At 36.9% G+C, this 15,285-nt stretch overlaps 1 protein-coding gene across 1 annotated transcript in view; it reads right to left on the bottom strand.

Moving 5' to 3' along the window:
• The window catches only part of LOC131855423 (protein Wnt-7b-like), a 65,857-nt gene extending 53,100 nt beyond the window's left edge, over nt 1–12,757 (bottom strand). The window contains exon 1 of the mRNA XM_059206698.1: nt 12,720–12,757. The gene's annotated coding sequence lies outside the window, so the exon portion shown is untranslated. The remainder of the gene's footprint in view (nt 1–12,719) is intronic.
• Between the last annotated feature and the right edge of the window lie 2,528 nt (nt 12,758–15,285).

Genomic DNA, 15,285 nt, shown 5'->3' with positions numbered 1-15,285 from the left:
TTAGGGGTAGTCCACCCCTAATTTTTATTTTATTTTAAGGCAAAACAACGTTTGCCGGGACAGCTAGTATTATATATTAGTAAAGATATCATCTCAACACAAAGGGACCCCAACACAACAATATTCAGTCTTTGTGGTCTTATGGATTATAATGCAATTGTTCACCCGCCTACGCTAACGGTTTTCGCTGACGGGGCACCAGTAGAGGATAATAAGATGAACATGAGGTCAGGTCAGTTAGGCCATCGTGGTAAATTCACTATGAAGTTATCACGATGGTTTCCAGGGTGAACTTGACATAGTCCACTGCTAGCAATGGGGTTATTAGTCCACATTACTAACAATCCCATCCCCCTGTCTTTATGGCCACCACACTCACTATGGTAATCTTCCACGGCAGCGCCGATACACCACTTCGGCCATTAGTCCTTCACTAGTGAAGTATGTCATATTATTTTTAACAAATACAAACAGTTCCATGATATAAATATTATTGATAATTGGATCTACACAAAATCTAGACTTCTATGATTATTTTAGCAATTCCAATAATAAATTAGTGCTCGTTGATAGTTTGTATTCACACACTTCAACTTAAAAATGTAAAGTTACAATGATTATTTAAAAGATCAACACACAAGTTTCTTGAAAATGGTCTAGCGCAGTGACGGCTGGCTCATCCGTCATACTCGTGAACGGACGCTTGTAGGGACTGGTCTGCTCTAATCACTACGACTGATTTCCTCTTATTAATTGTTTAACCAGTTGGTTGTATATTCAATACTTTCTCTATTTTAGTATTTAATTGAATTAGTGCTAATTGGTGGTTTGTATTCACATACTACAATTTATAAATATAAAGTAACAATAAAATTATTTAAAAGAGCAACACGCAAGTTTCTTGCTCGTCCTCCTTGTGATGAGACAGCTTTCCGAATGAGCGGTAGATTAAAAAAAAACTATGACTATTCAAAAGTGCTTCAATGTAAGTTTATTTGATTAAAGGATTTTCTATTCTGTTCTATTCATTTTGCTATCAATAAAATTCAAAATATCTTTATTCATGTAGGTCTATTATCCCAACAAAAACATAAATGTGAAATGATAGCCGAGTTCAATATTATGATAGGTATGCCTTGATTGTTGACTTCTACGACAAAAGAGATGAGATCTAAATGGGTGCCAAGTTCAATGGTCTGTCAAATGTATTTGTCAATATTGTTAGGGAAAGTACCTGAAATATATTCTATATATATATATAAAATATCATTTCTTCTTGTAACTTAGGATAATATACTGTGCTTACGATGTTACAGGGTAGATTTTGAACAAATATAAAATATAATTTCTTCTTATAACTTAGGATAATATACTATAGCCTAAGGTCTAACTTGGCCAGTTCTCATATACCAATTATTACTTTCGATTGCTAGTTACTACTAATATTAAAATAGGAACCGACAAGTAACATGTTTAGAACTTGCGAAGGCTACAGTATATTTCGTATATGAAAACTAGCCAAGTCAGATCTTTCAGAACATCAGTCAGAACACATATTTATCTCGCAAGTCTCAATATATGAACCAAATTTGACAGGTTTTTGTGAAAGAGCTTTTGAGTTATGAGGGGGTCAAAAGTGGCTCCAAATGGTTCGTGTAAATATACACACGGTGTTGCTCGCCAGTTCTCTTACTTAAACTCGGCTTTGACACGCTCCCGCGTGATTGACATACGTTAATGATATAACAATGGATAGTCTTGGGTTACAATGGAGGTAATTTTTTTATTCGATCTTATGACTATCACGGTCATAGAAATGAGTAAGTGTTGCATAACATTGGAAATGAAATCGTGACTTTATCGACACTTAATGAAACTATGACTGCGACTTGCTGAATGGCTTTTAATAAAACTACAGTAATATTACTCATACATCACAGTAACACATCCTTATTAAATATATAAATTTGAAAGTAGGGATGTTTGTTACTCTTTCACGCAAAAACTACTGAACCGATCATCCTGAAATTGTGTACACATGTTCTTAGAGGTATTAGAATGATTTTTTTTTCAATAGCATATGCTGGTGGTCACTCTATTCTCCCAAATTTGAATTTAAATGAATCTGTATTATTGTAAATATGTACAACATTTAAAAAAAAATACGAACTGAGTTTCTTGTCAGTTCTTCTTATCTCGAAATCATTCCGAACTGACGGCAGATTTGACATATCATAAGTCTGTAATAGACCTACATGAATGAAGATATTTTGAATTTGAATTTGAACATAGAATACTTTTTACTAAAAAAAAATGCGAGCGAAGTAAAAGCTAGTAGGCAAATTTCACGCGGGTAATAATAGCTAACATAAGTTCATCTGAAACGTTAACTGGCGCCCTCACTAAAACTACGTTTAAGGCGTTGTGTGGGCGGAGCTCGAAGTTAGAAATTCAAATTGATCAGCTGTCATAACTGAGGAGTAATTCGATTTTACCCATCGATTGTTAAGTCTATGGAATAAAGGTGATTTCATACAGTTGGATCGTTCACGGAGGTGGCTGTTTGGATTGGCATTGGCAGTAATGATGGGTTAGGCTTGTCCGCGTTAGATTACGTTTGGAAATCGAGTTAGGCGTTCTGGAGCAGGGCTGGAACTATCACGACGGGGCGCCTAAGTAGTACTGTTCTCAGGGCCCTTTATTATTTTGTTTGTTTAATAAAATATGTGCTTTCTACTACAATTCAAGAACATATATATCGATAACTATTTCATTGTTGTATATACATACATAAAAGCAGTAACTAAATCATCACTATCACCATCACTATATAGTGTAAAACAAAATCGCTGTCGCTGTCTGTCCGTCCCTATGTATACTTAAATCTTTAAAACTAGGCATTGGATTTTGAAACAGTTTTTGTTAATGGACAGAATGATTCAAGAGAAAGGTTTATATGTATAATACATGCATAATATTGCAGAGAAACACTGATAAATTTAGAGGTTTCTGATGTGATGTCGTAAATAAATAGTTTTTTTGCGTTTATATTGCAAACGCTGGCTGAATCCCACGAGATAAATCAAAATAATGTACTACAGTATTGTACACCTTATTCAAAAGACCTAATATCGGGTTTCTCGACCAAATACTCCAATAGATTACTGCTATTGAGTAAAAACAACATATGCATGATGACTAGGGCCCTCACAGGACACTGCAAATTGAACAAGCATATGGCTAAGCTAGGCCTATGCACGACAAGTATCTGCAGATTCTGCCAAACTGAAGAGGAAACGCCGCTTCACATCCTATGTGGTTGTAGCCCACTCATGCATAAACGAAATATCTCCTTTGGAAAGTTTACACTCTTTCCCGAGGAGATAAAAACGATCGCTCCTAAGAATATCCTTCAATTCTTGTCCCTGACGGGTCTAGGTAGCGAACTTTTAAAAGGGCGAGCACAATAGATCTATGTAGGTCGCAGTGCTACAGGTGCTACACATCTGACAATAGCCCAAACAACCCAATAAAAAAAAAAAATTGTACACCTTAAAAAGGTCAATAAAAAAGTCCATGATGTTAGATGTCTATCTCTTAAGGATAACAGATAGTAATACCACAGAAAATATAATTAGTAATAATATTTATCCTTTACATTTTACGGGAAAAAATGGCTCATTTACAAAGTGATTTTAAGTACCTTAAATACATTGTCCATTTAATATAGATCAATATGGGCATTAGGGGGGAAGGGATTGTTAGTAATGTGGACTAATGACCCCATTGCTAGCAAGGTTCCCCCTGGAAACCATCGTTATAAATTTCCGGTGAATTTGTCACGATGGGCTAACTGATCTGACCTCATGCTCATCTTATCATCCTCCACTGGTGCCCCGCCAGCGTAAAGCGTTAGCGCAGGCGAGTGCACCATTCCATTATCATCCTCTAAAAAAAAAATATGGGCATTACAGCATGTAATTTAAATGAGTATTTCTGATGATATTACAGATTTAAAATGCAGGGACATAGCGGTGCGGCGGTAGCGGCCCGGTCGGCGGCGCTAAACAAAATATTGTACTGTCTGTTGATAATTTTTTTATTTCGGACTACTCTAATGCTGTTGACCGCAGCTGGCTTTAGAGCTGCACCGGACGATAGGGGCGAGTGTAGATGGCACTCCAAACCAAAGGAAGGACTTATGGAGCGGCTGAAGGCGAACTCCCGCCTGACGGATACGACTTTACTCTGAAGGCATCACTAGGGATTCGAACCTCGACTCAGGCCGTCGTAACATTAATCCCCGTTGAATTGGACAGGGGATCGATCGGAAGGGTGTTGACAAAAAGCTGTAAACGTTATTTATAAGGACATTCTGTATAACGTCCTGCTGCGTGCTGCTACACCGACCACGGCAATGTATATCTATCTGTCTACATTACGTCACTAAGAAGCAGGACATTGTTGATTATATCCGTACCAAGAGTAACCTGACATTGAGGGTGACGCAGCTGGAGTTGCGTCACAACGCGAGTTTCAAGGGGTTTGTGGCCCAGGTCCCTACGAACACCCTGGCCACCTTCATGAAGGAGGACTACTGGCCGATGGGTGTGGTGTACCGGCGCTACCGTGGCAGATTGCCGTCTTCAGTGCCGTGATCATACAGACAATATCAATATATTAGTTTTAAAATACGTAATTTTAAATTAACAGACGTGGCATCGGCTAAACTTGTGTACTTTAGCTATTTCCATAGCATTATGTCGTATGGTATTTTGTTATGGGGCAAAGCAGCTGATATAAATACAATATTTATTTTACAAAAGAGGGCCATTCGCTCCATTTATAGCATGGGTTCCAGGGAGTCTTTGCGAGAGTGCTTTAAGGAATCAAATATCCTCACCGTTGCTTCTCAATATATTTATGAAAACATCATGTATGCCAGGAAGAATATAGACAGTTTCAAAAGAGTTAGTGATTGCACTAATAAAAGCTTACGTAACAATAACAAACTGATTTTACCTAAATGTCGTTTGGCTAAAGTTAGTAATTCGTTTCATGGCAATTGCGTAAGGTTTTACAATAAAATACCAGAGTCTGTTATAAATCTGCCAGAAAAAAGATTTAAATGTCAAATAAAACACTTCCTCTGCAAAAAAGCTTACTATATAATTGAAGTATTCTTTAACGATAATAATGTTTTTGTAGAAAAATTTTAAATACATAGCACTGACAATATTATCTGATTACACTAATAATGAGTGTGTAGCGATTTCTATGTTGATTGTCGCATGCCTCTTACTTGTTGCACTGTAATTATTTATATAAAAAAAACATCTATCAAAAAGAGCAACACACAAGTTTCTTGCTCATTGTTCTTGTGATGAATCTGCATAATGAGACTATTCAAAAGTGCTTGTAATGAGTTTATTTGAATAAAGATTATTTCTATTTCTATTTCTATTTCAAAAATATTATTTCATATGTATGTTAGTCTATAATGTATTTATGATATGGGCCTAGTTGCCTGAAATAAATGAATAAAATTAATTTATGCGAATTTTTTTTTTATATATTTTGTTTTCAGTGGCTGTCATTCTGAACTGACATATTACTAAAAACAATAAAATAAAAATAATTAAAATATGAGTACTCATTTTGATATATATTTTGTTTTCATACACAGGGATTTTTTATATACAACAGTTAAAGGTAAACAAAATATATGGCCGATTATCGTAGGGTATCGTATGTAATATATTAACGTAGGGGCCCGCAAATATTACCCTTAATAATTTGCGGGCCCCTACGTTACCATACGAATACGGCCCTGTTGGAGCCCTTAACGTTCACAAATGGGCTCATAACAATTTTACGATGAGAAAATTATACTGGAATTGAACTCGGTGAATTACAGAAACGTGTACACACACGTGTAATATAATCATTTGTTCCTCAACGGAAATCAGCCAATCCTGACAAAATGTTTATTTCTAAATTTGAACGCGTTTGACCGCAATCTCACCTGAAGTTAAGTGATGATGTGATCTAAGCTGTTATACGCAAGCTCAAATCACTATTTGAGCTTGCGTATAACAGCTTAGATGCTTTCACTCTTGACTTGAAAGACCCAATGTTGTAAGAGGCAGGAAACATAGACGCTGGTAGAGAGTTCCACTCCTTAGCTGCTCGCATAAGGAAAGATGACGCAAATTGGTTGGTACGAGCAGCTGGGATGTCAACAGTGTATGAGTGGAGCCGCTCTCAACGTCTAGTTGTACGGTGGTGGAACGGAATTACTCATCATCTCAGCTCGGAAGACGTCCACTGCTGGGCATAGGCCTCCACCAAAGATCTCCACGACGATCGGTTCTGCGCTGCTCGCTTCTAATGCCTTCTAGCGATCTTGACCAGATCGTCGGTCCACCTTGCTGGAGCATGGGAAGGCTCCCATGCTGCGTCTTCCGGTCCGTGGTCGCCACTCGAGGACTTTACTGCCCCAACGGCCATCTGTCCTACGAGCTACGTGCCCTGCCAATTGCCACTTCAGAGTCGCAATTCTTCGGGCTATGTCGGTCACTCTGGTTCTTCTGTGGATCTCCTCATTTCTGATTCGATCACGCAGAGTAACTCCGAGCATAACCCTCTCCATTGCCCTCTGAGTGACTCTGAGCTTGTTCATGGGGCCCATAGTTAGCGACCATGTCTTTGTGTTTATCACGGAATTACTTGTAATATGTAAATTGATCGTTTTGATATAACCAGTGGTTGAAATCCGATCATTATAAGTTTGAACATTTTTAAAGTTCTATTGTCAAATACTATAGACAAATTATATTAAAGACAATAATGTATTCACCAAATTAAAATTAAAATTCAAAAATCATTTATTCATGTAGGACATTTTAGCCGCTTATGTACGTCAAACTTTTACATTATAATTTTAATTATTAATCTTTACCGTCCAGTTCGGTATATAGATCCAATTGAGAGGAACTGGCAAGAAACTCAATTGAATTACTTTTTTTTTAAGCCAGTTTATTTACAATGTATATTTATATAGGTGTCTATGTCTAACATTAAATGAAAATCCAATTCGTCAAATCGTCATTCAAGTAATCGTTTAGTGAGTAATAGGTTTTGCTCAGTAAATATGATTTAACAGATGTTATGAATTTATTTAAGGGTAATTCCAATATATAGACTACAAACTCTAACAATAAACTAAAGAGTTTATATGTGTGTCTGTGTCAAAGAAAAAAAGATACACACGCTACCATGACTGTGTGTATTTTTTTTTCTATTGATTTAATGTATTTATTATGTATAATTAAAAAAATATTAACATTATGCACTTCTTCTTTATGTAAACTATAAGTGTGCGAATTTCATACTGCTTTCGATGTTCGTAAAAAAGGGTACAAAGTTTTTACTTGACATATTATATAATGATAATAATTGTGAAATCATATTGACTGTTACTCCAGTCAGCTCGTGACCACGGCTAGTGCAAACTAATCGAAACGTCGAGAGAGGTAAATACCTTTATTAGACATCAAATTATTCGTGTTAATAATATAAATTATGAATTGGCGATTAATAAATTTGACACATATAGTACTTTGTCACAGTGACATTATATAAAATCCGTACATACATATTTACGTGCCAATGGATTATTTTTATTATGACAAAGTTTAAAACTCTACAAGATTTCTTTAGTCTCGACCTATATATTGTTAAAAAGAAACATAAAGTGCTTATAAAGACATCAATTTTTTTTCTGACTACTCTAATGCTGTTGGCCGCAGCTGGCATTTACAGCTTCACCGGACGATAGAGGGCGAGTGCAGATGGCACTCCAAACCAAAGGAAGGACTTATGGAGCGGCTGAAGGACAACTTCCGCCTGATAAGACTTTAGTCTGAGGGCACTGCTAGGGGTTCGAACCTCGGCTCAGGTATGTAATAATTTGTTATCTGTGGCTCAGGCGTCATAATTTCGACCCCGTTTGAATCGATCGGAGTGAAAACAAATATTTTGTAATTGTCATTGTACTTAAACATATATTGTAATAAAAAAAACGCATAGTTGTTAAAAAAATAGGGGTATGTTTTATAAAATTCGATGTATTGTAATCTGAGTTGAAGGTATTGTAATGATACAGTTTTTGTTTGAACAAAAAATATAATTGCCTCCCATCAGTAGCATATCCCTTAATGCACGTGGGCGTCGGTGTTGCCAAGTGCAATTATTTACCTCCCAATTACAGTTTAATTAAATGTCGAAGTCAGTATAATAATTTACGATATTTTCTGTAGCTGTTGATTTTATTTATATGTAAAAAAATTATATTATAATAAAAACTAATAAGATACACAATTAATTAGATACACTTAATTATAATGTAGTGCGTCTTCATTAAATCTTGTTAGTAATTCCAAAACTAATAAGTATATATTTTGTCTTAATTTTTTAAAATCCATAAATAATCTGAAATACAGGAAAGATTTGATACTTTCCTTGTCTGAATTAATATAAATTATTAATTGAATTAAAAAAATACTAGAATAATTTTTATATTATTTTATGTATAGAGCTACATTATCATATTTTAGAAACTTGTAGATAAGAATAGAATAGAAAATCATTTATTCAAATAAACCTACATTGAAGCACTTTTGAATAGTCATCACATTTTTTTAATCTACCGCTCATTCGGAAAGCTGTCTCATCACAAGAAGAACGAGCAAGAAACTTGCGTGTTGTTCTTTTAAACAATTTTATTATTACTTTATAAATTAAGTTCAAATGTGTGAATACAAACTACCGATTAGCACTAATTCAATTAAATAATTAAATAGAAACAATATTGAATATACAACCAACTGGTTAAACAATTAATAAGAGGAAATCAGTCATAGTGATTAGAGCAGACCAGTCCCTACAAGCAGCATAAGAGTCTACACACCCTGTATATTATCATAAAAAATTATATATCCCTAAAAGAATTACACACTTGTAAAGTTAGATTAGTATCAAATAAATTAAAAATAGTTCAAAGATTTTTTTTTAATACGGCGCCATATAAATGTGGTCCTGAGGACAATTCACACACTGCCGCCTAGTCCCAAGCTGTTTAGAGCTTGTGTTATTGGTACTAGACAACCGATATAAATACATAGATACATTTCTTTGTAAATACATACATAATATACATAGAAAATACTCAGACAGATACAAACAAGAATATAAATGTTTGTACCGTGCCAGGAATCGAATCAGCAACCATCAGAAATACGACAGACTACCCAGACCAATTTTCTCCCCAATTACAGGTGTGTGTGTTAAGTTGTAAACACTAAGTAGGTGTATCCATAAGTGCGTGTTTGGGTTCGGTTCTCACGCACGTACTGTACCGGGTGATCACGTCCCGAGCACCCACTCAATAGTTTGACGTTTACAAACCGACGCACATTTCATTTTTTGTTTGTTTTATTATATTGAAAATTGGTTTTGTCCGCTCGTCTCGTATTCGCGGATTTATTGGGCGTAATTACGGGGTACAGCCCATTATAAACTTATTTTCATTGTCGCTTATGTTTTTTTATGGACATGCCGATGCCTTAATAAGACGAGTTGATGTATTGCCTGGTGATTTGGTGTATATTTACGTCATCACTTTTATGATGAACGATTTAAGGTAGCAGTTATTATGATCACCAATTTAGAAGTTAACGAGTTTATTCGGAATTTTTTTGTCGAAATTTTATGATTTTATTTTAGCGCAGAAACGGAGGAAAAGTGCATTCAGAATACAGTGGACCCGCGGTAATCCGGCCCCTGTCTAATCCGGCCCCCCTTGTAATCAGACATTGTCTATTATTTGTTATTGAATATTACTTTGACAATATACTTCAGAGTGCATATACATACATACATATATAACATAAAATCTTATCACTGGATCTGTAATTTGTCGGATTACAAGATACTCTTTTGTAAAAAATTCCGGACTATAAGCAGAGGACCCTTAAGCAGCACTCTATAATCCGACAAATACGATGGTCCGACACTGCCCTGCAAAACGTTTGTCGGATAACCGGGGGTCCACTGTATATGTATATAATACAAAGAATCATCATTGGATGAAAAATTTGTCGGATTACGAGGTACTCTTTTGTAAAACAATTCGGACTATAAGGGGTCTTAGGCAGTACTCTATAATCCGACAAATTCGATAGTCCGACACTGCCCTGCAAAATGATTGTCGGACTACCGGGGGTCCACTGTAAATTGTTTTATAGAAATATCACGCAAATATATTTTGAGGTAATTTTTTTATATTTACTCATACACTTTTATGGATGATTGTGGAATGGTGCACGGGCTTCCGCTGCGGTTTCCCCTGGCGAGGCATCAGTGGAGGATGATAAGATGAGCATGAGGTCGGGTCAGTTGGCCGTGATAAATTCATCAGGAATTTATCCCGATAGTTTCCAGGGAAACCGCGTGGAGGTCAACCTGACTACGTACATTACTAGCGATGGAGTAATTAATTCACATTTCTAACAAACTCTTTTAAGAAATTTTAAGGTACATTTATAATATTTGAATATATATAACTCAAAGGTGACTGACGTAGTGATCTATCAACGCACAGCCCAAACCACTGGACGGATCGGGCTGAAATTTGGCATGCAGGTAGATGTTATGACGTAGGCATCCGCTAAGAAAGGATTTTGATTAATTCTACCCCCAAGGGGATAAATTAACGTGAGCGAAGCTGCGGGCAAAAGCTAGTTAATAGTAATATCTTAGGATACTTCATATAGCGCCCTCTAGTCCCAAACTAGGGGGAAAGGGGAGTGTTGGTAACAGGAACTGGCAATCCTCATTGCTAACAATGTACCATATTAGGTTGACCTCCACGCGATTCCCCCTAGAGACCATCGAGATAAATTCCTGGTGAATTTATCACGTTGATAGATCAATATGTCAGTCAGTCAGTCACCTATGAGTTGTATATATTTAGATGTATGTATTTATTGACGACCTCGGTGGTCTAGCGGTCTAGCACACCTCTTTACGACCGATGGTCGCGGGATCGATTCCTCGTACGGCACAAACATTTGTATTCATGAGTATGATTGTTTGTATACATTTGGGTGTTTTCTATGTATAATATGTATGCATTTACAAAAAAAAATATCTATGTATATGTATCAGTTATCTAGTAACCATAACACAAGCTTTAACTAGCTTAACTTGGGTCTAGATGGCGCTGTGTGAATTGTCCTGAGATTATTATAGATTATTATTATATTATATATATAACTTAACATAGTGTGTGAAACAAGTTTGTACAATTATTGAGGTAGTATTCGTAATCTAGTGTAGTTAATTTTCGAAGTTAATTTAAAGAAACAATTATGTGGGTAATTACTCGGCTGTGTAGGTACAATAATGTCAGTTGGAGCATATTTTGCGGATATTGACTTGTCCATAGCAGGTATTAAGTCTATTTATAAGGAAGCGTGTATGTACACACATAGTCGGTCAGCTCATAATATACAGGGTGTCCTAGAACTAAACGTCAAATCGAAATGGGGTGTTTATAACCATCGTGAGAAAAATCAGAAAAAAAATCTATCTCATGCAATTTGAAAATTATGGGTATTTGAGAAAAACCTAGAAATTTGGTCAAGCTGTTTTTAGGTTATTGTGGTAAATTTTTATTATTTTTCTTTATTTAAACTTTGGAACCGTAAACCAAATAACATTTCTAGAACCACATTCAAAAATAATGACACAATTGCCCCAAGTTTTCCAGAATTAAGACTATTTGTTAAATAATGAATTTAAAAATTTCAAAATTTTTCGTCTTGAAAGGCCAATAGAAGTTCGCGCATTTAATCGGGATTGTAAAATTGTACAAAACTTGTTTGTTTCATGCTAAAAAAATGCCTTGCTAAGTGCCAATAGAAGTTCGCGCATTTAATCGGGATTGTAAAATGGTACAAAACTTGTTTGTTTCATACTAAAAAGAATAGAGATGTTTACGATAGTAAAACGTAGCCGTGGACATCATGGTGAACAATTCTTCAGAACACAGTCCGTTGTATATCCTGTAGAACATGAAAAGCGACGCAAAATCTCTCCTCAAGCTAAGTTTATTATGATATAAAAAAAAAAGTTATTAGATACCTCCTTAGTGATCCGGATGATCGACAAATTAAAAAGACACCCACCATCATCATCATCAGCCCACAAAAAGACACCCATAGAGCAGGTTTACGATAGTAAAACGTAGCCGTGGACATCATGATGAATAATTCTTCAGAACACAGTCCGTTGTATATCCTGTATAACATGAAAAGCGACGCAAAATCTCTCGTCAAGCTAAGTTTATTATGATACCTCCTTAGTGATCCGGATGATCGACAAATTAAGAAGACACCCATCATCATCATCATCATCAGCCCACAAAAAGACACCCATGGCGACCACGGACAGATGGCCGGAAGACGCAGCGTGGGAAGGCCTCCAACAAGGTGGACCGACGATCTGGTCAAGATCGCGGGAAGGCATTGGATGCGAGCAGCGCAGGACCGATCGTCGTGGAGATCTTTGGGGGAGGCCTATGTCCAGCAGTGGACGTCTTCCGGGCTGCGATGATGATGATGATGATGATGAGAGCAGATTGAATAGTTTCTCACCTGAAGTAGAGTAGCAGGAGTATGAAGACAATGAGGGGGTTGGTGTTGGTAGCACCCCCGCGGCCACCCCGCGGTCGGTGGTGTGTCGTGACCGCGCGTAACACTCTGTCCGCGCGACCCACGCTATCCAACATGGTTTCACATCCTAATTAGTTGCTATTACGATCATTTTGAATCCATTCTCACTTTCATTTTTTGTATAAAACTCTACTCTATTTGCCGCTGGACTGCGGGCAACGGTAACGGTAGCAAGGCTGTTGTTTGTTGTACAGTTTTCATATACTCCTATTGTTCACCATTTATATCTGTAACAAAGAAATGTATATCATATAAAATCAAATTAAAGGTAGTCATTAACAGAGCTAGCTTAAATTCAAATTCAAATTCAAAATATCTTTATTCATGTAGATTGTAGGTCTATTACAGACTTCATCATCATCATCATCATCATCGCAGCCCAGAAGACGTCCACTGCTGGACATAGGCCTCCCCCAAAGATCTCCACGACGATCGGTCCTGCGCTGCTCGCATCCAATGCCTTCCCGCGATCTTGACCAGATCGTCGGTCCACCTTGCTGGAGGCCTTCCCACGCTGCGTCTTCCGGTCCGTGGTCGCCACTCGAGGACTTTACTGCCCCAACGGCCATCTGTCCTACGAGCTATGTGCCCTGCCCATTGCCACTTCAAAGTCGCAATTACAGACTTATGATATGTCAAATCTACCGTCAGTTCGGAATGATATCGAGATGAGAAGAACTGATAAGAAACTCAGCTCGTATTCTTTTCAAATAATAGTGGAACATGTTTATAATAATACACAGTCATTAAAATTCAAATTTGGGAGAATAGAGTGACCACCAGCATATGCTATCGCAAAGAAAAAAAAATTTATCAGTGTTCGCAACCAGTCCCCACAAGCAGCACCCGTTCACGAGTATGACGGATGAGCCATCCATCATTGCACTCAACAATATTAGAGGGGGCACATCGACCCGGCCCACCACGCCGCCACAAGTTTGAACTTTAGTTAGTCTGTATTAGAGCTACGTGAATAAATATTTCTCATGTAAGTCTATTACAACGCTGACCAGCGTGCATGGCAATAGTTGTTCATGCACGGGATTTTCATTTAATGTTAGACATAGACACCTATATATATATACATTGTAAATAAAATGGCTTTAAAAAAAATTTAGTTTATTCCCGTTCCTCTCCATTGGATTCAATTTTTTTTGGATCAGATATAAATACACAATAAGATTAAATCAGTCGTAGTGATAAGAGCAGACCAGTCCCTACAAGCAGCACTCGTTCACGAGTATGACGGATAAGCCAGTCATCATTGCGCTCGACCATATTTTAGGGAGCAATGAGTGCAGCCTAAAGTCATATCCCTCAGACATAAGTTGGCATAGTTGAAAATGTGTTAATTAGAAATTGCAAACATACACTTCAAATTTACTTATGTACTACCTGTTCCCGTGACTTCGCCCGCGTGGAATTTAACTTTATTTTTCTAAAATAAAAGGTTCTTTCCAAAATGAAAGTAGCCTTAGTTACTCCTTATTACTTCAGCTACCTGCCGAAAAAAGTCCCGTCAAAATCGATCCAGCCATTTCCGAGGTTATCCGGAATAAACAGACAGACAAAAATTGTAAAAAATATTACTTTGGTGTATGTACCGTATTTATATTCATATGCATGTAGTAAAAAACGGTTATTTCAATATTACAAACAGACACTCCAATTTTATTTATATGTATAGATTAAAATCTTCATAAATAAAAAAAAAAGATATACATTTAAATATTTAGCATTACAAGACAGTCTTACACTAGAAATGTACGTTATTTTGTTAAAAATTAGCACCGTTTAGTTGGTGAGGCAATCTTTTGCGTCAGTCATGAGCGATTTCGTTTGACTCAGTGCCGCTGTATAGACTCGTTACTTAGACGACTATATACTTTTGAGTTGTTTTACTGCACAATATTGCATTAAGCCATATGTAAATCCAACTTTTGTTTAGCACGTTTGTGTTTTTGGAAATATAATTAATATACTAGATTATATTATATTATATAATATCTGACATACGCGTCAACGTTGCCCGAGGCACGTTCTCATTGACCCCGACGACCCCATAACGGCAGTCAACCTCCCCACGGGCCCACCCGTTCCACCCGGACCACACTTTTACACACACACACGACACCGTCCTCGCCGGCGAAGACGACGACCCCCAACACACCATATCGCGCAATCAACCGGGCGACTGCGCGCGCCCGGGCGCTCCAATTCAAACGGGAATCGAAATTACTCCTGACCCGAGGTTCGAACCCCTAGCGGTGCACTGTATACGTATATAAGTTTGTTACCAAACTCCTCCGGTACGGCTCTACCGATTTTGACGAAAGTTAACCTTTTGTTTATTTAACAAACATATTATTATTATGAATGACTCGACGAACTGTAGAATAGTTTTTTGGCAAAATATAGATTATATTTGTTATTACTTTATAGGTACATTTGTATACATAAATAAACATTTATCTATACATCTATACAT

The sequence above is a fragment of the Achroia grisella genome, unplaced genomic scaffold (genome assembly GCF_030625045.1).
Source record: "Achroia grisella isolate CSIRO2021 unplaced genomic scaffold, CSIRO_AGI_Agris_v1 utg1419, whole genome shotgun sequence".
NCBI classification, from domain to species: Eukaryota; Metazoa; Arthropoda; class Insecta; order Lepidoptera; family Pyralidae; genus Achroia; species Achroia grisella.
Note: the sequence above shows the minus strand (reverse complement) of the source record. Positions and strands in the feature narration are given on the sequence as shown.